Below are 25,026 nucleotides of genomic sequence, written 5' to 3'. Positions count from 1 at the left end.
GGAAACCAGGAACACAGAAACAGCCTCCACACTCTATAGCCAGCTTCTGAATCTGCAATGAAATGGTGCTGGGAGTGAGCTTATATAATGTCCATGCAGGCAGGTTCCTATTGGTTGCTAACCTGTGACGAGTGTGGAAGGAGAACTCTGATTGGCTCTGATGCAAAAGGGCGGAGCAAATAATCGCGCAATATTCCTATTGCCGAATATTCGCATTGCGAATATTCGGCAATATAAAATGATCGCTTCAGCTACTCGGCCCAATGGCTCTAATCATACCAGCAATGCTTTCAGACGTCTATGGAGATCACTAGGATGTGATCTGTTTTAAAAATGAAACTGTAAAAATCGCTCTGATGCGGAAGATAGGGGCGAAGAAAATAATCGCGCGATATTGCGTTTGCCGAATAATCGCATTGCGATCTTTCTGGAAAATTCAATGAACGCTTCAGCTACTCGGCCCAGGGTCTCTAATGATACCAGCAATGCTTTTAGACGTCGATGGAGATATCTAGGATGTGATCTGATTCAAAAAAAAAATTGTAAAAAATCGAATATTCGGAATTGCGAATATTCACCGCGAATTTCGAAATATAGCGCGATTTCTCGAATATGCTATATTCGAGTCGAATATTCGCGATGCGAATATTCGTGAGCAACACTAATGAAGAAGAGGAAGATTGGTTAGTGTGGTCTCAATACACTCAATCTTCTCTTTCTATAGCTCACACTCCGTTTAGACCCAAGTCTATTTTTTACCCTACACAGTCTAAAGGACCTTACCTTTCCACTTTTTATCAGGTAGTTTTCAAGGAGCTCACTGACTTGTGCAAGTCTGACTCCTCTAATGCTACCCGATTCCGTAGCAACCTCAAACCCCTGGAACATTCAGCTTTGAAATCACTTAGTACCAATCCAGACATCATTATTAGATGTGCAGATAAGGGAGGGGGGATAGTAATACAAGATAAGGTTGACTATATGTCAGAGGCTAGACGATTGCTCTCTGACAAAGATACTTATGAGAAACTTAAATATGATCCCCTGACAAAATTTACTGTGGAGTCATCTGACATTGTTCAACAGGCCCTTGCTGATGGCACGTTGAGCAAGTTGGAGGCCGCTTTCTTTTGAAAACACTTTTTTCAAGTTGCTTACTTGTACCACTTGCCCAAAATACATAAGGATACTAACAATCCACCTGGTCGTCCTATTGTCGCTTCCATGGACAATATCACCACCAGCTTCTCTCTTTACATTGATAATTTCCTACAACCACTTGCCCAAGCCCTCCCATCTTACATTCGTGATGGTACCCACTTAATTGAGTTATTGTCTCCTTACTCCTGGGAACCCTCTTATCATTGGTTATCTCTTGATGTTTGCTTGCTCTACACTTCAATGCCACACTCTGTGGGACTTGAGGCAGTCTCACATTTCCTTAATGAAGATCCTAGTTTAAATACGCAACAGATAGAATTCATCCTTTTGTCTACTCGTTTTTGCCTTGAACATAATTACTTCCAGTTCGATGATGAGTTCTATTTACAAAAGAAAGGCACAGCTACGGGCGCAAACTTTGCACCTAGCTATGCCAACCTTACTATGGGTCTATAGGAGGCCAGCCATATAGGTAAAAATAACCCATTTTCGGCACATGTAGTCTTTTACGGTCGCTATATAGACGACATTATTATGATCTGGGATGGGTCTACTGACTCTATCACTAATTTTGTGGCCTATAGTAATAACAACTGCTTTGGCTTGACCTTCACCTCGGCCAGTGATTCTGAGTCCATATGCTATTTAGATCTTGAATTATTTCATGACCATGATATTATTAGTGCTAGGAATTTCACTAAACCCACATCCGTAAATTCTTACCTCCATTATTCTAGTTGCCATCATCCTAGATGGATTAATAACGTTCCCAAAAGTCAATTTAATCGACTCAGACGTAATTGTACCAGACTGGAGGACTACAAATTATTGAGTGCAAATCTTAAATACAAATTTATTGTTAAAGGTTATCCCCCGAACCTTGTGGAAGCTGCTCGTAATATGTACGATTCTGATCCTTTACCTCTATCTAAGAAAATAGATCAGGCCCCTACCACCCGTTTTATCACTCAGTACCATGCCAAACACAAAAAAATGGAAAACATCATTAAAAAACATTGGCCAATTCTGATTCAGGATTTTCATCTTTCTTCATCCATTACTGTCCAGCCTAAATTTGCGTATCGTAGGGCTCCAAACATCAAGAGTAAGATTGCTCCCAGCAAAATAAAATCCTCAGGTAATAACAAACTTCATAGGCTTAAACAACTCACTCTCATCCCCCTTGTAGGGATGTTTCAGTGTAAAAAGGCCAAATGTTTGACTTGTTCTTACGTTAAACATGGAAAAAATAATTTTGTAGTCAATAACAAGACTTAAAATTTGAGTTCCTTTTACAATTGCTCGATGACATATGTCATCTACTGTATTTCTTGTCCCTGTGGCCTTTTTTATGTGGGTAGAACGATTAGAGCCCTTCATACTAGATTTGGGGAACATCGACGTGCTGTTCATGCTGGTGACCCCAAATCTAGTATTGCACGTCACTTTGCCATGCACCATCACAAGGATATCGCTCTCTTGCAGGTATGGGTTACTGAGGCTATTCCTGAAACCCCTACTGCAGTTGAGAGATTTCAACGATTATGCAGACAGGAAACTTTCTGGATTTATTCCCTAAATACGATGTCGCCTCATGGCCTCAATGAGGAAATAGAGACTAATAATATTATCTAACATAATTGTTTCTTTTACTTTATACACCTATTTATCCCCTTTTTTCTTTTGGCTTACGATGCGTTTTTTTGCACAATTCTTTTAGTACACATCTAGTGCGCTATTCTTTTTAGTGAGTGCTTGTTGATATACACGCTGATATACACGCATGACATTACAGGACTGTTTTGTGTGTTTATTACGTATGCAAGCATTATCGCTATTCATGCAATTATAGCTATATATCTTTTAGAGATATATTATGCATCTTATGCATTAGTATATTCTCTATAGATGATATATATATATATATTCGACTTTGACTTGTATATTATTGGTACTATTATCATTATCAGAATTTTTATTATTTACCATTAACATCATTTATTATTCTCTAAACATATATGTACATTGATGATAATAATTAATTATTTCATTTCATTTAATTTGATTTAATATATATTTTTTATATATGCATATGCTTTGGTTGTGTTCACACACACACACATATATATATGCATTTATGTATGTATATGTTCAAATAATAACTTTTTATAGATAAGACAATTTTTGATACACATTTTAATATACATTTTGCCGCATTTACATTTATTATGTGTGTTTATGTGTGCATGCTTATGTAAAATCTTTGATTCTGCTCCCCTCCGATCTTCACATGCTTATTCTATATTGTGTGTTCTTTTAATTTAAATTTTAACTTTAATTTTAACTTTAACTTTAATATTAATTGAAAAATTTTAGTATTTTTAGACATGTTCTTTTATTTGAAATGTTGCTGTCCGCTTAAACGGCCCCTTTTTTTATTCCTAATTGCCAGTATCCATCTATTTTTGATCCACCTCATTATATAGTCCCCAGTTTGTTATTTCCGCCTGTGTGCCTTATGTTTACTAGCGCCGCTGACCAATCACTGCACTTCCCTGCTTACTTATTACGTCCGTTCCTATTGGACGCTATGGATCTGATGAAACAGCGGATGCTGAGAAACGCGTCATCCTATTGGCTGGCCTGAGTCCCCACGTCACTTCCAGTCGTACGACGGTACGTTGCGTTCCACGCTGGAACACACGCCGCTTTGAAGCAGCTTCCAAGGTTCCTGGATCTCCTGTGGTTCCCTAAAGGCTCCCAAGTTTCTTGGATTTCTATCTCCTATGGTTCCATGCCAGTTTGAACCCCTGCAGCTGCAGATGACACGCTGTGACACCGGACCAGCCTTTTGCCCTATCTTGCCTGTGTTATTACTTTGTTTGTGAGTAACCAATTTACTGTTTAAGACATTACTTTTAATTAAATCCTTATTTACTGCACTTAGTTTGGCGCATTTCCTTCTTGTTTGTATATATCTTTCAGAGTTCGCTTCTGCTTCAGGATGTTGCTGCCGCTAGTGTTATTGGACTATTATTGGATGATTATTCACTCATTTAATTTTAATATTCCTTTTTAGTTTGTTTTCTCCTGTTACCGACATGGACCATATGATATGTTAATTTCACAGATTATTGATTGTGCTCTTTTAGTCATGCGCCATCTACCTATATTTATTAGCTTACCTTAATATACTCCTCCTGCATGACTTGTATGATGGCAGAACACGTATGATGATCCCAAGCGCCTAGGGAGAGATGCCTGTGGAGAACTTGAGGTCCTGCAGGCTCCTCCCAGTCGCCAGGTACCGCAACGTGGCAATAAGCCTCTGCTCGGCCGTGATGGCTTGGCGCATCAGTGTCCTGCCTCGTGATATAGGGGGACAGAAGATCCAATAGACGGTGGAAAATGGGGTCCGTCATACGGAGAAAGTTTCTGAAGTCATCAGGATTATTCTCCTGGATTTCCATAAGCAGAGGCATATGAGAAAATTGGTCACGCTGGCGCAACCAATTCTTGGCCCAGAAACTCCTCCTCCGTCTGGTCCTGGCCAAAGTCCTTGAGTCTGTATGAACTGCAGAAGACAGCCCATACGCAGCACGAATTCTTGCAAAATCACGCTGCTCCATCATGGCTTCAAACCAGCCGGCTAGTCAGAATGCACTTCAAACAGAAAGCACCCCCAAATCCAGCAATACCTGTAAAGATCGCACTGTACCCAGATACGAGCGGACAGGATGGCACTGCAAAGCAGAGACGACCCGAAAGCCAGCACTGAATGACAAATACGAACCTACAAGCACACACTGAACCCAAGAATACAATCTGAAAAAGCACGGAGACTGAAAAGCGCAAATCTGCTCTCACCAACCTTTCACTAACACGCGGTTACACGGAATTAGCAAAAGCGGACTCAAGGGTGGTAACGAAGGCTTTGGCCTACCCCTTTATAGTGACGTCGGACGTGGGTCACGTGTCGGCGGTCTGACCAGATCGGATTTTGGAGTGACGGTGTGTACGCATATCAGGCCGTACGGCCACTTCAGAGGTGAGCGGATGAAAACGGTCCAACGGACAAGTCACATCGTTTTGGTCTGACCGTGTGTACGGGGCCTGCGAAACCTTGGGTCATTTATCTTAGGAAGAAGGAGAGGATTCTGACCAGAGTAGCCTGGGGGATACTAGACCTGGCGGCCACCTCTTTTCTGCAGAGGATATGGAAGATCTCCTCAAAGCGATTTATACTTCTGAGGACATCCAGCTGCCGACCACACAGATCTCGGTACAAGATAGATTGTACAGGGGACTTGGTAAAGCACAAACCAAAATCTTTCCTGTACATCAATCTCTTAAAGATATTATTTTAAGAGAATCAAAGGAACCGGAGCGCAGGGTGTTAAGACTTAAAACCTGGAAGCGTAGGTGCCCCTTCAAAGCCGAGGAAGAAGACAGATTCTTTAAAGTTCCGCATCTGGATGCTTCATTAGCCCAAGTATCCAAACACTCGGATCTATCCTTTAAAGATTCCGGCAACATTCGGGATCCAATGGATAAAAAATCTGAAACTCTCCTGCGCAGGGCGTGGGATGCCAATGCAGCTGCTATGGGCCCTGCATTGGCTTCCGCATGTGTCGCTAGAAATGGGGACGCTTGGGTCCGCAGACTAATGGACCACGTAGCACAGGACAGTAAATCCAAAGAAGTGCTAGACTCCCTGGAAGTGGTGGGGAAAGCAGTGGCCTACTTAGCAGATGCTGCGGTGGAAACAGTGAGGCCTCGTACACACGACAGAGTTTCTCGGCAGAATTCGTCGAGAATCTCGGTGAAGAGCCGGATTCTGTCGAGAAACTCGGTCGTGTGTACATTTTCGGCCCGATGGAGCCGCCGAGGAACTCGTCGAGCAAATAGAGAGCAGGTTCTCTATTTTCTCGATGGCAGTGGATTTTGGCTCGACGAGTTCTTCATCGGGCTGTTTTTTAAACGAGAAACTCGGTCGTGTGTATGCTAAGAAACCTGTCAAAAACTTAGACACTGGAGACAAACATAGGTAAAACTAGCGTTTGGAATGGAGATAGCACATTCGTGTCGCTTCCAACATTATTTAATCGTTTATTTGCAGCGCTTTACACAATTTTTCCTAAGGGCACAAAACAGCAATATAATAATTTTTTTTTACGATATTCACACAGAGTTCCTTAAAATTAGGTGGAACCTTTTTCTTACTGGACTCAATATTTTTTTTTTTTTTTATTGTCACCTTATTTTGGTCGTGTGTTTTAAATCCTGCTTTTAATCACCTTAATTTTAAATTTTTAAAAAATGCAAATCCTTTTATTTTTTGTAATGTCAAGTTCCCCCCATAGAAACCTTATTGCTTTGTCTTATCTCATGTGTCCCTTTCAAATTACACCTTATATCCAATTTTTACAAAATAAGAACCTGCCTTCTCACTTGCAAAATTGAAATGTAAAAAAATACAAGGACAAGTATGAACTGTAAAAAAAAAATGTACCATTTATTTTGGTAATAAAAAAAAATTGTATATGCAAAAGTCAGCACTGGAGAGCTTGCTGCCATTTGTGCACAGCCAGGTGTGGCCTGATGTGACTGGTGATCAGTTGGAGGCCAAAATGGGGACTTGAGAGGTTCATTCAGGAAGTCACGCATCAAGGTCTTGGACTCCCCGAGGTCAGAAACTGGAGCAGGGCAGGCAGATGTCACCAGGTTGTGGTACTACAGCAGCCTGAACTCTGGTACACCACATGGAAGTAAGGGAGTCACTTTCTTGATTTCTTCAAGGCCTTCCTTGGTGGCTTCCCTGCAGCCTGCTCTTTCACCTTCTCTGCAGCCTTCTCAGCAGCCTTCCTCTTCTGCCTGGCTGGAGGTGGTGCCACAGGGGTAGTACTCATGCCAGGAGGAGGAGTAGACGAAGGTGGTGGAGGATGAGTAGCCGACGGTGGTGGAGGAGGAGGTGGAGGAGGAGGAGGAGCAGTAGAAGGAGGAGGAGTAGTAGAAGGAGGAGTAGAAGGAGGAGGAGCAGTAGAAGGAGGAGGAGTAGAAGGAGGAGGAGCAGTAGAAGGAGGAGGAGTAGAAGGAGGAGGAGCAGTAGAAGGAGGAGTAGAAGGAGGAGGAGCAGTAGAAGGAGGAGGAGTAGAAGGAGGAGGAGCAGTAGAAAGAGGAGGAGTAGAAGGAGGAGGAGTAGTAGAAGGAGGAGGAGTAGAAGGAGGAGGAGTAGAAGGAGGAGGAGCAGTAGAAGGAGGAGGAGTAGTAGAAGAAGAAGAGGAAGCAGAATGTTCAGATGGAGCAGGAGAAGAAGAGGAAGAAGAATGTTCAGATGGAGCAGGAGAAGAAGAGGAAGAAGAATGTTCAGATGGAGCAGGAGAAGAAGAGGAAGAAGAATGTTCAGATGGAGCAGGAGAAGAAGAGGAAGAAGAATGTTCAGAAGGAGCAGGAGAAGAAGAGGAAGAAGAATGTTCAGGTGGAGCATGAGAAGAAGAAGAAGGTGGGGGAGCTTGAGAAGGAGCATGAGAAGAAGAAGAAGAAGAAGAAGGTGGGGGAGCTTGAGAAGGAGCATGAGAAGAAGAAGAAGAAGAAGGTGGGGGAGCTTGAGAAGGAGCATGAGAAGAAGAAGAAGGTGGGGGAGCTTGAGAAGGAGCATGAGAAGAAGAAGAAGGTGGGGGAGCTTGAGAAGGAGCATGAGAAGAAGAAGAAGAAGAAGAAGAAGGTGGGGGAGCTTGAGAAGGAGCATGAGAAGAAGAAGAAGGTGGGGGAGCTTGGGAGTTATGTGGTGTGTGAGGATGGGGATGGCAGCAAATCACAGTGTCCTCCGTGAGAAGACCCCTCACCCCCTGATTTGCGAGGGTGATGAGGAGGCCCTCAAAGAGGAGGCGTTGGTCTAATGTCATTTCTGACATTTTGGCCAAAACCACTGTGACAAATCCCTCCTGAGCAGTGGGAGGCTGTTGCAGGGTTGCATGGGTGTCCCGAATGAGGGCTAGTGAGGCGTCACTCACCCTTGTATCCCTCACCTGCCTTCTCTGACGCAGTCGAAGAGGAGACACCTGGCATCTTGTGCTTGGCCCAGCAACCTCGTGCAACCCACTTGGGCCTGCCACCTCATCCGCTCCACTTGGGCCTGCCACCACGTTACTGATACTTGGGCCTGCCAACACGTCCAAGATACTTTGGCCTGCAGCCTCCTCCAAGCCACTCACCCTGTCCTCCTCCTGCCTGGCATTTTCCTGATCCTCCTGCTGCCTGGTCTCGTCCTGTGTATGGAAAAAAAGTAAAGTTTTACTATTTTAAAAAATTTTTGTTTTATTTATTTAAGCTCCTGACTGTTGCATTTTTTTTTGTCACGACTTAGCTAAGCCAATCATTCTGACCCATGTTTTATGGTCAATCACACCACAAAAATTCATGGCCAATACTGACAAATTTTAGGAATAACACTTTTAGATCTAATTTTTATTTACCTTTAATATCTTAAATTACATCTCTTTAACAACATTTAAACACCACACATTTGCACATTGAAAGTACTATATACCTGGCTCCAGCTGGGCAAATCCGGATCTTCATCCAGGATGGAAGGCTGCTGAGAGGGTTTTTTCTGCAGAGGGAGCAGCAGGTTGGCTGGAGGGAAGGCTGGACCTTCTGTGGCTTCTGGGGCGAAGGCTAGAAAGTGACTCCCTTACCTCCAGGTGTTCATCCAGGAAGCTCAGTTTGCTGTAGTACCACAACTTGGGTTTAAATACCCGCCCTGCTCCAGCTCCAGACCTCATCGAAGCCAAGACCTTGTTGCGTGCCTTCCTGTAGGTGCCTCTCAAGGTCCCAATTTTGACCTCCAACTGGTCAGTTGTCACATCAAACCCCACCTGTCTCCGCACAAGTGGGAGCAGGCTCTCCAGTGCAGTTTTGCGCAATTCTCTATTTCTAGAGATGGGGTCTTTGGTGGCCCACAGAACAGGAAGTTCTTGCCACCTATCAATGAAGATCTCCAAGAAGTCGGGTCGGTTAAAGAGATTCATCTTTTCCTGTCCAAAACCAAGGATGAAAAAATAATGTCACTACACAATCTATAAAGTCAATTACTCTTTCTCACAAGCTAGCCCTTAAAGGGTCACTAATGGATAACTATATTTTTGGAGGAAATGACTGTTTACAGTGTCTAGAGTAGTGTTGAGCAGAATATGCCATATTCGATTTCGCGATATATCTCGAATATATATTCGAATATTCAAGATATATTCGCTAAATTCGAATATTCGTGATATTTTATCGAAAGTAAATGATTGCGATTTTTCGCTATTGCGAATGCGAAAATAATTGCGATTTTTTGATAACTGCGGTAGGAGCACTCTGATTGGCTCAGAATATTCGTGATATTTTATCGAAATATCGCAACATGCGAATGCGATATTTATTGCGCAATTTCGAGAAATGCTGGAGGAGCGCTCTGATTGGCTCAGAATATTCGTGATATTTTATCGAAATATCGCAACATGCGAATGCGATATTTATTGCGCAATTTCGAGAAATGCTGTAGGAGCACTCTGATTGGCTCAGAATATTCGTGATATTTTACAATACAAAATAATTGCGAATATTCGGCAAATGCAGAAGGAGCACTCTGATTGGCTCAGAATATTCTTGATATTTTACAATACAAAATAATTGCGAATATTCGGCAAATGCGGAAGGAGCACTCTGATTGGCTCAGAATATTCTTGATATTTTACAATACAAAATAATTGCGAATATTCGGCAAATGCAGAAGGAGCACTCTGATTGGCTCAGAATATTCTTGATATTTTACAATACAAAATAATTGCGAATATTCGGCAAATGCAGAAGGAGCACTCTGATTGGCTCAGAATATTCTTGATATTTTACAATACAAAATAATTGCGAATATTCGGCAAATGCGGAAGGAGCACTCTGATTGGCTCAGAATATTCTTGATATTTTACAATAGAAAATAAAAAGTGTTTTGCATTGGTGGTGATTCTTTACTCTATCCATCTGTCACAGCCGTTTGTCAATCAAACACCTTAAAGATTGAACACGTTCATGCTGCATGCTTTGGACTTTTTTTCACTTCACATATCAAAGACATTTTTATGAAAGATTATTTTTCTATTATTGGGACTATATTTCTTTATATATTTGTTTCACTGTGTATTTCACAAGTTATTTGCGCTTGCTTATTTTATAATTTGCCCACATGTCTTGTCACTAGACATATTTTTTATTCTTGTAGAGCGACTCCATTTTCTGTCTTGTATTAATTTATGTTGTATAACATTTTTGAGTTGCTGCTGTATTCTCCCCTTTTTTAAGGTATGCGCAATTTTTTCCTTCTTACAAAAAATAATAATATCAAACATACAAATATTCATAACATACACATACACAAAGCCCCCCCCTTTTGCATCAGAGACAATCAGAGTTCTCCTACCACAGTTATCGAAAATTCGCAATCATTTTCGCATTCGCAATAGCGAAAAATCGCAATTTTTTTTTTTTCAATTTGGCAACATAATAGGATCGCCTCAGCTTAGCTACTCGGCCCAGGGTCTCTAATCATACCAGCAATGCTTTTAGACGTCGATAGGATGTGATCTGTTTTAAAAATCAAATTGAAAAAATGCGAATATTCGGAATTGCGAATATTCACCGCGAAATTCGAAATATAGCGCGATTTCTCGAATATGCTATATTCGAGTCGAATATTCGCAATGCGAATATTCGTGAGCAACACTAGTCTAGAGACATACAAGTGCATACATATAATGTGCCTCTAGTTTCACTTTTGTTTTTAAATTTATTTATTGTTTCTGTGAAGTAAAGAGACACACAGAACCCAAAAAAAATAAAAGCAGGGCATATTTTAATTTCTAAAATTATTAGCATTGTTTTGGTTGATTTTTAGACACACAGCTTAGACCACAGTGACAAGCTCCCCTGATAAATTTGAGAGGGAGCAGAACCAGGAAGTGATGATTTATGCAAATGATTACAGCTGCTTAAAAGCAAAAAGGGACAATGAGGACATGAAATCAAGACTGATATAATGTAAAGTTAGTTATTTCTGCCCCAAACAATTTTGGCTTATTGCTTCTTTAAATGTCTGTCTTTCCTGAATATGCCACTGCTGTCCCAAGTTCGAAGCATACCTACACGCTTGTCGTTCAAACGTCTTTCTTACGCAACCCGGTCGTATGGACGCTACATGTGTTCGAGCCTTATATACACTCCGCACACGACATCCGCCCATGCTTAAAAAAAATTGATGTTTCCCCCCCGCCCCTTATCTTCCGTCGCAAAAACGACAAGGTGGAATTGGCAGCAGATCATGTTGGGTCAGTTCCTAGGAAACAGATGACCAGTTGTGTCGAACTAATAAGCCAGATCTCATCCTCATTTGTGTATGAAACGTTAGTTAGATAAAAGCACTCCCGATATAGTTTGGTCAAGACATAAAAGCGACCATTTGCATCATGTTTAAACCGACTTGTTTTTAGAAGACATCCTGATGAGAACCGAGATTGCCCACACAACAGTAGTTGGATCAAAATGCATAATCAAAGCGTTGTTTACGTACGACGGCACTATAGCGGACCATTACCTTCAAATTTCAAACTGGCTATGTTTTAATTTATGAACCTAAGATGTAGGCCACAAAATCATTCAATCAAGAAAAACATGTAAAATGTAGTTACATACCGGTCTTTGACCCGATCGTTATCTCCGCCGTCTTCCACAAACTGTGAACGCCCCTTTTACTCACGTGGTAGCCCTTTATACACGCGCATGTGGGACTTTACGCACGTCTCCCCGCCCCTGACGTTCATGGTATCGTATTTTCCCCGCCCCTTTTCCATCTTTTTTTTGTTGGAAGCACATGGAGAATATGGCAGCACGGCGAATCCGTTGTAAGGCCTCCAACATGACCTTTGAGGAAATGGTGGAGATGGTCCTCATCCTCAAAGCAGAGGACTACGATGGGAGGCATGGGCCATATAAGTACCCGAACAAGGTCAAGGCCGCAATAATGGAGAAGGTGAGGAGGAGTCTCCATCGCAAATTTGGAGTGAAAAGGTCCAAGGAACAGATCCGGAAAAGGTGGTGTGACCTTAAGAAACGTGAGCCGGAACAAATGAAGAGGATCAGGAGAGTGATTAGAAGAAGTAAGTTTGTTATATATTTTGTAAGATTTGTTCCGCGCCATGTGTTTTTTATTTCAGGTTGTACTGTAATATTTTTTTATGCACAATAATTTGTCGTCAAACTGGACGTCCATTCGGAACGACTAAATATTGTGTTTAAAATCCTACAAATTATGACATTTTTTTAAAATTGTGGTGAGATCAATCGTGAAAATTATGTAGATGTGCTATTAAAACCACAAAACTTTTTTTATTAATTAAATATACAGTAAAAGGAGAGTCTGCTCAGCAGTCGGTGACACATGTGGACTCATTTGCATAATTGTTGTCCCCTTTAATAACCCATTTTGGGCTTCACACAGAGCTGAGGTGATCCAGTGTATACTTTGTTGGCTTACATGTTTAAAAGTAGACCAAAGCTACAAGATTTGTCAGGATCTTTGTGAATGCCTTCAATCCTGTGTTTTGCCCTGAGGGGTTTTTCTAAACATCAATAGTCCCAGAAATTTTATAAAGTGAATCATATTCCTCTTTCAGGCCTATAAGCTATAAAAATCCTGTTTCCATTTTCTTCATTCTCGTAGGGCGTCATGAAGCAAGAAGGGAGCAAGAAGTCCAGCAAGCCACACCCCCGAGGGATGGTGATGATGCGCAGCCTGCCACCACATCAGGTAAAGTAACATATAACTAACCCAGCTTCAGGTAATGTAGATGTAGGCCTGCCTAATTTAAAAAAATTGTTTTGTCCCACATTTCAGGATCAGGTGGTGGCTTGGACAGGCATACTAAACAGATGCTGATCTCCGAAATATGGGCCTGCAGAGAAGAGGTGGAGGAGATACATCTGGCCAACAGAAAAATAAACGAAAGAGCAAGGAGGGTGGAAACTAAATTAAAAAATTTATTGGATGTTTTGGGGAGAGTCTGAATCTGAAAAAAATACCAAAAAAAAATTTAAATACCAGATTTTGATGTTTATTTAATTAAAAAAAAAACAAAAAAATAATAAAACCAGATTTTATACTTTATTTAATAAAAAAAAAAAAAAAAATAATAATATAACCAGATTTTATACTTTATTTAATAAAAAAAAAAAAAAAAAAATAATATAACCAGATTTTATACTTTAATAAAAAAAAAGCCAAAAAAATAATAAAACCAGATTTTATACTTTATTTAATAAAAAAAAAACCAAAAAAATAATATAACCAGATTTTAATGTTTATTAAGAAAAAAAACCAAAAAAATTACAAAAATGATTGTATATTGTATGAGAAAAAAAACCAAAAAAATTACAAAAATTATTGTATATTGTATGAGAAAAATCACCCACAAAAATACAAAAATAATTGTATATTGTATGAGAAAAAAAACCAAAAAAATTACAAAAATGATTGTATATTGTATGAGAAAAATCACCCACAAAAATACAAAAATGATTGTATATTGTATGAGAAAAAAAAACAAAAAAATTACAAAAATGATTGTATATTGTATGAGAAAAATCACCCACAAAAATACAAAAATGATTGTATATTGTATGAGAAAAAAAAACAAAAAAATTACAAAAATGATTGTATATTGTATGAGAAAAAAAAACAAAAAAATTACAAAAATGATTGTATATTGTATGAGAAAAAAAAACAAAAAAATTACAAAAATGATTGTATATTGTATGAGAAAAATCACCCACAAAAATACAAAAATGATTGTATATTGTATGAGAAAAATCACCCACAAAAATACAAAAATGATTGTATATTGTATGAGAAAATATACCAAAAATTTTTGTAGGGTATTTATGAAAAAATAAAAATAAAAAAATTAAGAAAATAAAGAGCTTTTGAACATCAAAAAAGTGTGTGGTGTTTTTCCTAAAATACGTAAAATTTTCTATGTGTTTGGTTTGGGGGTCACCTGGGAAATGTTTGCTAGTTGATAATGAAAATACACTTAGTTACACTTAGTAAAGAACTCCAAACAACACAAGCAAGACATAACAAGTTTAGAAAAAAGATTATGATTTATTTTTTTGAAAGCTACAATTAGGGCAAATTTGATTGAGATGGTATTGCCCCCCTACCCATGAAATAGTCCATGTATTTGTCCCGGACTTCACGGGCACTCTGGGGGGGCAGTCCTGTGTGGCCAGCTTCAAGGCCCGCCAAAGTTTCTGCAGGGGTCAAATGTTGTGCCTCGGGCCCAACCAGGGCCATATAATTTGGAGATTGTCTCCGCAAAAAATTGTGGAGAATGCAGCAGGCAAAAATAATTGTATTCCACTTATATTCCGCCATGTGGAGAGAGGTGAGGAAAAGGCGGAACCGGCTGGCCATGATGCCGAAAGCGTTCTCAACCACTCTACGTGCTCGGCCCAGCCGGAAATTAAAGACACTCCTCTCTGGGGTGAGGGTGCGCTGAGGGAATGGCCTCATAAGATGGGGTCCCAGGGCAAACGCTTCATCAGCCAGGAAAACAAATGGCAGGCCTTCTACATTCTGGTCATCCGGTGGCAATGACAGATCATCATCCTGAAGGCGAAGCGCGAACTCCGTCTGCCTGAAGGCTCCCCCATCCGATACCCGTCCATTCATCCCGACATCCACAAAAAGGAATTCATACTGTGCTGACACCACCGCCATCAGCACAATACTGTTGAACCCCTTATAATTAAAGAACTGGGATCCTGAACGGGGTGGAGGCACGATGCGGACGTGCTTCCCGTCGATGGCTCCCCCGCAGTTGGGGAAGTTCCATCGGGTCTGGAAGTCCAAAGCCACAGACTGCCACTCCTGTGGTGTGGACGGAAGCTGGGGAAGAAAAAAAGAAAAAATTAGCCACATAACCTTGCAAGCAGATTATACAAAGACATTATAAGCATTATAACATTTCTGGGAACTAGCATATTATATCTAAATATATTTAGCCAATTAACACATTAAACACCCCCTCTGATGGGCCAGTGCCCAAGTTTGGGGGAGGGCTAGATGAGTTTGGGAGTACTAAAAAAAATTAATTTTGATTATTGGTGAACATAGACTTTACAACACATTTTGGAGGGGAGGGCTAGATGAGTTTGGGAGTAATAAAAAAAATTAATTTTGATTATTGGTGAACATAGACTTTACAACACATTTTGGAGGGGAGGGCTAGATGAGTTTGGGAGTCCTAAAATTAAAATAAAAAAAAATTAAATATTGGTGAACATAGACTTTACAACACATTTTGGAGGGGAGGGCTAAATGAGTTTGGGAGTACTAAAAAAAATTAATTTTGATTATTGGTGAACATAGACTTTACAACACATTTTGGAGGGGAGGGCTAGATGAGTTTGGGAGTAATAAAAAAAATTAATTTTGATTATTGGTGAACATAGACTTTACAACACATTTTGGAGGGGAGGGCTAGATGAGTTTGGGAGTCCTAAAATTAAAATAAAAAAAAATTAAATATTGGTGAACATAGACTTTACAACACATTTTGGAGGGGAGGGCTAGATGAGTTTGGGAGTACTAAAAAAAATTAATTTTGATTATTGGTGAACATAGACTTTACAACACATTTTGGAGGGGAGGGCTAGATGAGTTTGGGAGTACTAAAAAAAATTAATTTTGATTATTGGTGAACATAGACTTTACAACACATTTTGGAGGGGAGGGCTAGATGAGTTTGGGAGTACTAAAAAAAATTAATTTTGATTATTGGTGAACATAGACTTTACAACACATTTTGGAGGGGAGGGCTAGATGAGTTTGGGAGTACTAAAAAAAATTAATTTTGATTATTGGTGAACATAGACTTTACAACACATTTTGGAGGGGAGGGCTAGATGAGTTTGGGAGTACTAAAAAAAATTAATTTTGATTATTGGTGAACATAGACTTTACAACACATTTTGGAGGGGAGGGCTAGATGAGTTTTGGAGTCCTAAAATTAAACTAAAAAAAAATTAAATATTGGTGAACATAGACTTTACAACACATTTTGGAGGGGAGGGCTAGATGAGTTTTGGAGTCCTAAAATTAAAATAAAAAAAAATTAAATATTGGTGAACATAGACTTTACAACACATTTTGGAGGGGAGGGGGGGGGACATTACAATGGATATAACACAATACATTGGGAAGTGACTAGACTAGGTAGGTTGGGGCCCAGGATAGCATGCTGGGGAGGTAAGTGATGGGAAATATGCATGTAGGCCAAAAAAGGGGCATCAAAGTTTACATCATGCATGGGGGCAAAGGGGACATTCACAGCATATTCCAGACATGGTAATTAGGGAAGGAGGAGATAACTACAAGACATTAGCATACATTATAGACATAAAATGTGAGATTAAAGGAGAAAACTTACCCTCATATATTCCTCCTGCAGAACCTGGATGATGGCAGAGCAGGTGTCAGGAATGATGAGGCCCAGAGCCTGGGGGGAGATGCCCGTCGAGAACTTTAAGTCCTGAAGGCTTCTCCCAGTTGCCAGATAACGGAGGGTGGCAACTAGCCTCTGCTCAGCACTGATGGCTTCCCGCATAACGGTGTCCTGCCTGGTAATATAGGGGGACACCAAAGCCAACAGGTGCTGAAAGACGGGATCAGACATCCTCAGGAAATTCCTGTAATCAACAGGATTATTTTCCTGAAGCTCCCGCAGCAAAGGCATGTGAGAGAATTGGTTCCTACGGAGCAACCAATTCTTGGTCCATGAACGTGTCCTCCTCCTGTTCATGAACTCCTCATCGTCTAGGTCATAAACAAACAGACCTATAGACAGAAGATGCTTAGCACGAAGTCGGCGACGACTAGGTGCCTGCAACATGGCTACAAGGCTAGTTACGAACGACAAATCAGAATTGCACTAAACAGACCGCAGTGAAGAACAGCAAGACCTATGAAGAACGACCCTGACAATGAAAAACGCGGGGACAGGACCGCAATGTAAAACAATACGACCTGACCGCACGTCTCGATTGCCTAGATACGACCCACACAAGTACAAACTGAACGGCAGAGATCAATCTGAAAGCACAAAGACTGAAAAGCACGAATCGTCACTCACCAAACTTTTACTAACACGCGTAAACACGGAATCAGCAAAAGGAGCCCCAAGGGTGGCGCCAACAAAATCAAACCTCCCCTTTATAGTCGCGTCATACGTCGTGAGCGTCATCGCGCCGGAGAACGACCAGATTTTGGTATGTTACGTGTGTACGCAAAGCAAGCCTGCCGAGCTTCTCGACAAGTTCAACAAGAAACTCGACGAGCAACTCGACGGGCTTGGCACGTCGAGTTTCTCTGTCGTGTGTACGAGGCCTCAGAACTACCGCCAAGTCAGCAGCTCTTTTAAATTCTGCTAGAAGAGCCCTTTGGGTAAAGACATGGGATGGAGATTTCACATCCAAGTCTCGCCTTTGCGGGATTCCCTTTGAGGGATCCGTGCTCTTTGGTTCTGATTTGGAGCAGGTACTGTCTCATTCCACAGAGAAGGGAAAAAAGTTCTCTGCCAATTCCAAAAAAGATAAAGGGAAGAATTTTTTTCGAGGCCCCCCTTCAAAAAAACTTTTTAAGAGAAAGAAGGAGCCTAAGAAAAAGTGGGGATTTGGTAAAGGCAAGGAAAAAGGTGGGATCCTTTTTTCCAGAGCCACTACTTCCAACAAAGAATCCATAAAAGTTGGCGGAAGGCTCTCGTGGTTCCTCCCTCAGTGGGAAAATATCACTCGTCCTTACATTCTAAATTTGATAAAGGAAGGATACAAGTTGGAATTCTTGTCTCCCCCCCCCAACAAACTTTTCCTGACCCATCTCCAAAAAGACCCATTAACAGCAGGGGGCCTACTGGAGAGTGTCCGGGAACTAGCGGAACAGCAGGTCATCATTCCTGTCCCAGTAAATCAAATCGGCCAGGGGTTTTATTCCCACATTTTTGTGGTACCAAAACCTTCCTTCCGGCTGATTATAAATCTACAAAAATTTAATTGATTCCTGGTTTACAAAAAGTTAAGGATGGAGAGCATCTATACGGTCAGAAGACACCTCCAGGAGGAGTCTTTATGATAACTTTGGACCTAAAGGGTGCTTACCTGCATGTTCCCATTGCCCTGAAACATCAGAAGTTCTTGAGGTTTGCAGTGCAGACGAGGCAGGGCGTCTGACACTGGCAGTTTCAGGCTCTCCCCTTCGGCCTAACGGCTAGTCCAAGAATTTTTACCAAAGTTCTAGCCGAGGTGGTGTCATTCCTACACCTCCAGGGGATAGCCTTGATCCCATACTTGGACGACATGCTGATTTTCAGTCCAGCCTTGGAACAGCTCCAGACAGACCGAGACAAGGTGCTGTCCACACTAGAATATCTGGAGTGGCTAATCAGCAAAGGAAAATCTTCCCTAGATCCCGCACAATCCAAGGTGTTTCTAGGGTACCAGGTGGACTCAGTGAACCAAAGGATCTTTCTACCACAAGAGAAGATCACCAAAGTGCAAAGAGCAGTCTCTGCCCTGCTTGGTACCAGAGAGACCTCTCTAAGGACCATGATGTGGGTGCTGGGGCTCATGTCATCCTGCATCCCAGCGGTTCACTGGGCCCAATTCCATTCCCGGAGACTCCAGGGATTTCTTCTCTCCTCCTGGGACGGGAGAAAAGAATCCCTGGACATAACAGTGTCCCTTTCAGAAGAGGCAAGGAACTCCCTAGACTGGTGGCTCAACGTAGACAACCTGTCAGAAGGTCGGTCCTGGACCCAACAGAATCCATTAATTCTGACTACAGACGCAAGCACCTGGGGCTGGGGAGCTCATATAGGAGATCTATTTGCCCAGGGCCCTTGGGACCAGGAGCAGAGCAAAGCCTCCTCCAATTTAAGGGAGCTGTTAGCGGTCAGGAAAGCTCTAAACTTTTTCAAAGACCAGGTCCAAGGAAGAGAAGTACAAATCCTCTCAGACAATGTAGTAGCTATGTCCTACCTAAACCATCAAGGGGGAACAAGATCCAGCAGGCGGATGGAACTGACCCAGCAGATCCTGGGGGACTTGGAGAAAAACATTCTCTCAGTTTCGGCGGTATATGTGAGAGGGTCCCTCAACATTCAGGCAGACTTCCTCAGCAGGCAGCCCATTCATTAGGGAGAGTGGGAGTTAAACAACAAGGTTTTCTCTCTGGTAAGCCAACACCTTTCCAGACCAGAAATTGATTTATTTGCCTGCAAGAAGAACAGGAAAATCCACAAGTACTTCTCTCTCACGAGAGAAGGACACCTACAGGATAGATGCCCTAGCACAGAAATGGGAATTCACCCTAGCCTATGTATTCCCTCCTCTGGCACTTATCCCCCGGGTACTACAGAAGTTATCCAGGTCAAAAGATACCTTATTCTGATCGCACCCTGGTGGCCGAAGCGAGCATGGTTCCCCGTATTGAGAAGGTGGTCGATGCCTCCTCCGTTGCATCTCCTGTCCAGACGCGATCTCCTCTCCCAGGGACCAGTGTTACATCCCGATCCGGGTTTTCTTTCCCTGACGGCATGGTGTTTGAGAGGGAGATCCTCAGGCTTAGGGGATGCTCGGAAAAGGTGATTGACACGCTCCTGTAGAGTAGGAAGCCAGTCACCAGAAAAATATATGAAAAAGTTTGGAAAGTCTTCTCTCGCTGGGATCAGCCTAGAGAAGGTCCTCTCCAAATAATCCCCATGGTCCTGGATTTCCTCCAAGAAGGAGTTGACCAGGGCTTAGCAGTAAGCACGCTAAGGGTCCAGGTTGCAGCCTTGTCAGTGTTCTTTGACCAGAGACTGGCCCTGAACCCACTGGTAAAAAGATTTTTGACAGCCAGGGAAAGGGTAACCCCGGTAAAGACTATCAGGTTTCCACCTTGGGATTTATCCCTGGTACTAGATGCTCTAACCAAAGAGCCTTTTGAGCCGGTGGCTCAAATTTCTGTTAAATTCCTTTCACTTAAGATGGCCTTTTTTCTGGCAATCACGACAGCCAGAAGGGTTAGTGATTTACAAGCTCTGACTATAAAAGAGCCTTTTTTGTTGCTTCTAGAGGATAGGGTAATCCTCAGACAGGATCCTTTATATTTGCCAAAAGTGACCTCGGAATTTGACAGGTCACAGGAGATTGTCCTCCCTTCCTTTTGTCAGAAAAAATGACAAAGAGACCAGGTTTAATTTATTAGATGTTAGAAGAAATCATTTGTTAATTATTTTCTCCGGTCAAAAGAAAGGGCTTCAAGCCTTTAAGCCTCTAAGCCTACGATAGCCAGGTGGATTAGACAGACTATCGCAGTAGCTTATGAACAGTCAGGAAAACCTGCTACAGTTCACATTAAAGCTCACTCAACTAGATCTCTGGCGACCTCTTGGGCAGAGAGGGCAGGCGCTTCGATTGATCAAATCTGCAGAGCAGCAACTTGGACAAGTCAAAATACTTTCCTGAGGCACTACAGAGTGTCCCCTCAGGATTTGTCAGGAAGGTCCTATAGGCGGTGATCCCACCCTAAGGTAGGCCTGAATTTCTTGCTCATCTTAGGTGTGCCGTCCTGGAAGATGACTGGAGAAAAGTACCAGTTACACTTACCGGTAACGTATTTTCTAGGAAGTCTTCCAGGACTGCAGGCCTACTTCCCACCCTTAATTGTTGGTGATGTTTGTGTTCACAGAAGGTACCCTCTGACACTGGTGTGGGTCTATACTTTGTCATAAGTGAGGGACAGAGGGAAGGGTGGGACCTTTTAAACTCTGTTGATTGTGTTTCCTGTCAGGTGGGACCCATCATCCTAAGTGTGCCATCCTGGAAGACTTCCTAGAAAATCTGTTACCGGTAAGTGTAACTGGTACTTTTTTCAGATCTTTAGAGAGTTCTTTGCCATGAGGTGCCATGTTGTACTTCCAGTGACCAGTATGAGAGAGTGAGAGCGATAACACCAAATTTAACACACAGTCAGCTTGCTATCAGAATCCATTTCCCCTGGACAGAAAGGGTCTGGGGTAAGATGGAAGAGTGAGGATGATTTATGCAAAGAGTAGAGCAGTCAGAGAAGCCATATACAAGTGTTTTTAACCCTTTAAATGCCGTGGAAGCTATTTTTGGAGGGGGAACCAGATTCAATAGCAATAGTCCGCTCACTAAAAAAATATGCTTCCCCTGGACAGAAAGGGTCTGGGGCAGGGCCAGACTGGCCTACCAAGATACCGGGACATTTCCTGGTAGGCTGCCTGCCCTGGGGCCGCTTTGGGCTAAGCTGTGGCTGCAGTGCAGCGCTCCCCTCCATCCTCCACATGTCACACGCAGCGAGTATCTCCCACTGTATCTCGGACCCGAGTGTGAAAAGTTTGGCCGTGCCCACGCTGTGACAAAAATCCCGCCCTCCTCTAGATCAGCTCATGTGATAGACGCAGTGTTCTGTCTATCACACAAGCTGATCTAGGAGGAGAGCGGGACTTTTGTCACAGCGTGAGTGCGGCCAAACTTTTCACACTCAGCTCCAGCGGGAGATACTTGTTATGTGTGCTCCAGGCACAGGCAGGTACTGACTGTAGTAAGGCTGCAATGATGGACACAATAAGGCTGTAATTATGGGCACGTTCAGGCTGCATTGAGAGCATGGTCAGGCTGCAATGATGGCATGGTAAGGCTGAAATTTTGGGCACAGTCAAGGTGCAATTATGGGCACGGTCAGGCTGCAATTATGGGCACGGTCAGGCTGCAATGAGGGCACGGTCAGGCTGAAATTATGGGCATGGTCAGGTTGCAATTATGGGCATGGTCAGGTTGCAATTATGGGCACGGTCAGGCTGCAATTATTGGCAAGGTCGAGCTGCAATTATTGGCACGGTCGGGCTGCAATTATGGGCATGGCAAGGCTGCAATTATGGGCACGGCAAGGCAGCAATTATGGGCACGGTGAGGCTGCAATGATGGGCATGGTGAGGCTGCAATGATGAGCACAGCCAGGCTGCATTGATGGTCACAGTAGGGCTGCATTTATGGGCATGGTGAGGCTGCAATGATGGGTACGGTGAGGCTGCAATGATGAGCATGGTCAGGCTGCTATGATGGGCACTGTAAGGCTGCAATGATGGGCACAGTGAGGCTGCATTGATGGGTACAGTGAGGCTGCATTGATGGGTACAGTGAGGCTGAATTGATGGGTACAGTGAGGCTGCAATGATGGGTACAGTGAGGCTGCAGTGATGGGCACAGTGAGGCTGCATTGATGGGCAGTGAGGCTGCATTGGTGGGCACCATGAGACTGCTGCGATGGTCACCGTGAGGCTGCAATGATGGGCACAATGAGGCTGCAATGTTGGGCATGGTAAGGCTGCCATGATGGGCACTGTGAGGCTGAATTGATGGGTACAGTGAGGCTAAAATGATGAGCACAGTAAGGCTGCAATGGTAAGCACAGTAAGGCTGTATTGATGGGCACAGTGAGTCTGCAATGATGGGCACAGTGACACTACAATGATGGACACAGTGAGGCTTCATTGATCTCTTGTACCATGTCTGCAGTCTCTGACCATCTCCTGTATCATGTCTACATATCTTACTATCTTTCTTATCATGTCCTCAGTCTCTAACCAACTCCTTTACAATGCCCGCAGCCTCAGACATCTCCTGTATCATGACCACAGCCTCTGACATCTCCTGTATCATGACCACAGCCTCTGACATCTCCTGTATCATGTCTGCAACCTCTGACCATCTCCTGTACTATGTCCACAGCCTCTGACCATCTTTTGTCTTATATCATGTCAGCAGTCACTGAGGGAGTGGGAGCACTGCCGGAATGGGGGTAATGGAAGAAGTCAGACTTGTGTGGACTGTGGAGAGGAGACTATAGGAAAACCAGAGCCACCAAGCTGGAGCCAACAGACTGATCCTTGCAAGGTGCACCTGAAAGTAGGTCAGTGACAGCGCCGCCAGGCCAGTCTGAGGAGGGTCACTGATGTAAGGGGGGAGTGAATACAATAATGACGGCAGGGGGCAGCAGTAGAATCAGGGTAGTGTGGATACTTCTCCTTGGCAGCGAATCAGGAGGGTTGATCGCCTCGCTGTGCATGCTGGGGAGGGGTATTTTGGGGGCAGACGCCATTCGTTCAGGGTCGTCGCCCCACGCCTTCCACCTGGGCAGTCATCCCACCACCCCCATGTGTGGCCCTCCTGGCCGGGGTGTGTGTATGTGTTGCTGTGTTCCTGGCTCTGGGACTATGTTGGTCTGGAGCGTCAATCTACCTCGTAGGCTCAGTAAGCAGACTGAGTCTACAGATTTACAAGTGGTCCTGTGCTGTCCGTCCAAAGTGGAGGAAGCCGGTCGATAAAGAACCTGTCTGAGGGACACAGAGCATGAGGCTAGTGTCGCAGGAAAGGCCTATCTGCTCATTGAAGGACACTTCGTACCTGAGAGGCTGGACGGTGGTCGCCTGTCAGTTATTGATGTAATTTAAGCTATTTGAAGGAGATTGTCTCCACCTTTAGGAGGGTCTGTGGCAGAGACTTTATCCTAAAGTTCTGAGTGACACTCTGGCTGCTAGGCTGGTGAGAGAAGCCTATCCAGATGCACAGTACCCACTCTGGCTAGAGTGATGAAGACGTTTCTCATTGGAAGCAGGAGTTTTTCCGCGCCAGTTGGCCCTGAATCCACCATTCCCATTTCTTCTATCCCTTCACCCACTTCTACTTCTATCGTTTTTACCCAGCTGGGTAATAAAAGCACAGAAAAGAGTGACATTGACTTTATTACAGCTCTCATCCAGTACCCTAGACCACGAGAAGACATGAGGTAATATGTCACCCAAATCAAACCAGCAGCTCCTTTGGGGGTAGTGCTACACGTGGGGGCTCGCCCGGGATTAGCTGTTACCTCTGGCAACTGAACTGAGTGATTTTTGTGCTTTTTTCCTCGCCATTGAGAGCCTGAAAAATTGTCTTGGTGTTGGACTGTGCAAGGTGAACAAGGGGTTAACGTCAATTGCTGAAAAGTTCTGGGCGCAAAAGTTCTGAGTGACGTGTCCCAGCAACGTGCCCAGAAAAGGACTCAAAGTGGGAGGAAATGGCCACCCTTGCGTGAGACGCAGGTGAGTTTGGCGCCAAGGGATAGAGCGATTGCCCGCCCATGAGAGAGGATCGTGCAACCATGTCTGCGTTCCCAACGCCATCCGAAAGGCTGAGGCCTCCCATGTCCTTCACGGGAATGCCTGTTCTCACTGGAGCTTCCCTGACAGACACCGGAATCCGTATGAAGTCCCGGGGAGGTTCGTGCTGTATACAAGTGGCAACATAGAGGCATTTGGCGTGTCTTGCTCAAGATGTACCGAGCTGGTAATAAAAATTCAGCCCTTCATCCGATCAGGGAATTTATTTTTGAAGTGAAGCAGCCTACAGAGTCACCCCGCGCATACAGGATCGACTGAATTACAGGGACCGTCACTGAAGAGGAGGTCACTCCCTGGCCTGCTCCCACCACTACTACTGCTGCCGCTGCTACTATTGTGTTTTCGGTCGCCACGCCGGTTGTAGAAAGTGCTGCACTTTACAAGGCTATTTACTATAATCTAAACGAATGAGCTAAAGAGATATTCACAGGTTCCCTTTATCTACTGTATAAATGGATTCATTGATCTACGCCTATTAAGACACACACATACGCACTGCTGCTGGTAAAATGAACATCTGTGTTTATTCCCAAGGAAATAGGGATAGTGC

This window comes from Rana temporaria, chromosome 12 (assembly GCF_905171775.1).
Source record: "Rana temporaria chromosome 12, aRanTem1.1, whole genome shotgun sequence".
In the NCBI taxonomy this organism is placed as follows: Eukaryota; Metazoa; Chordata; class Amphibia; order Anura; family Ranidae; genus Rana; species Rana temporaria.
The sequence above is the reverse complement of the archived record's forward strand: the minus strand, read 5'-3'. Positions refer to the sequence as shown.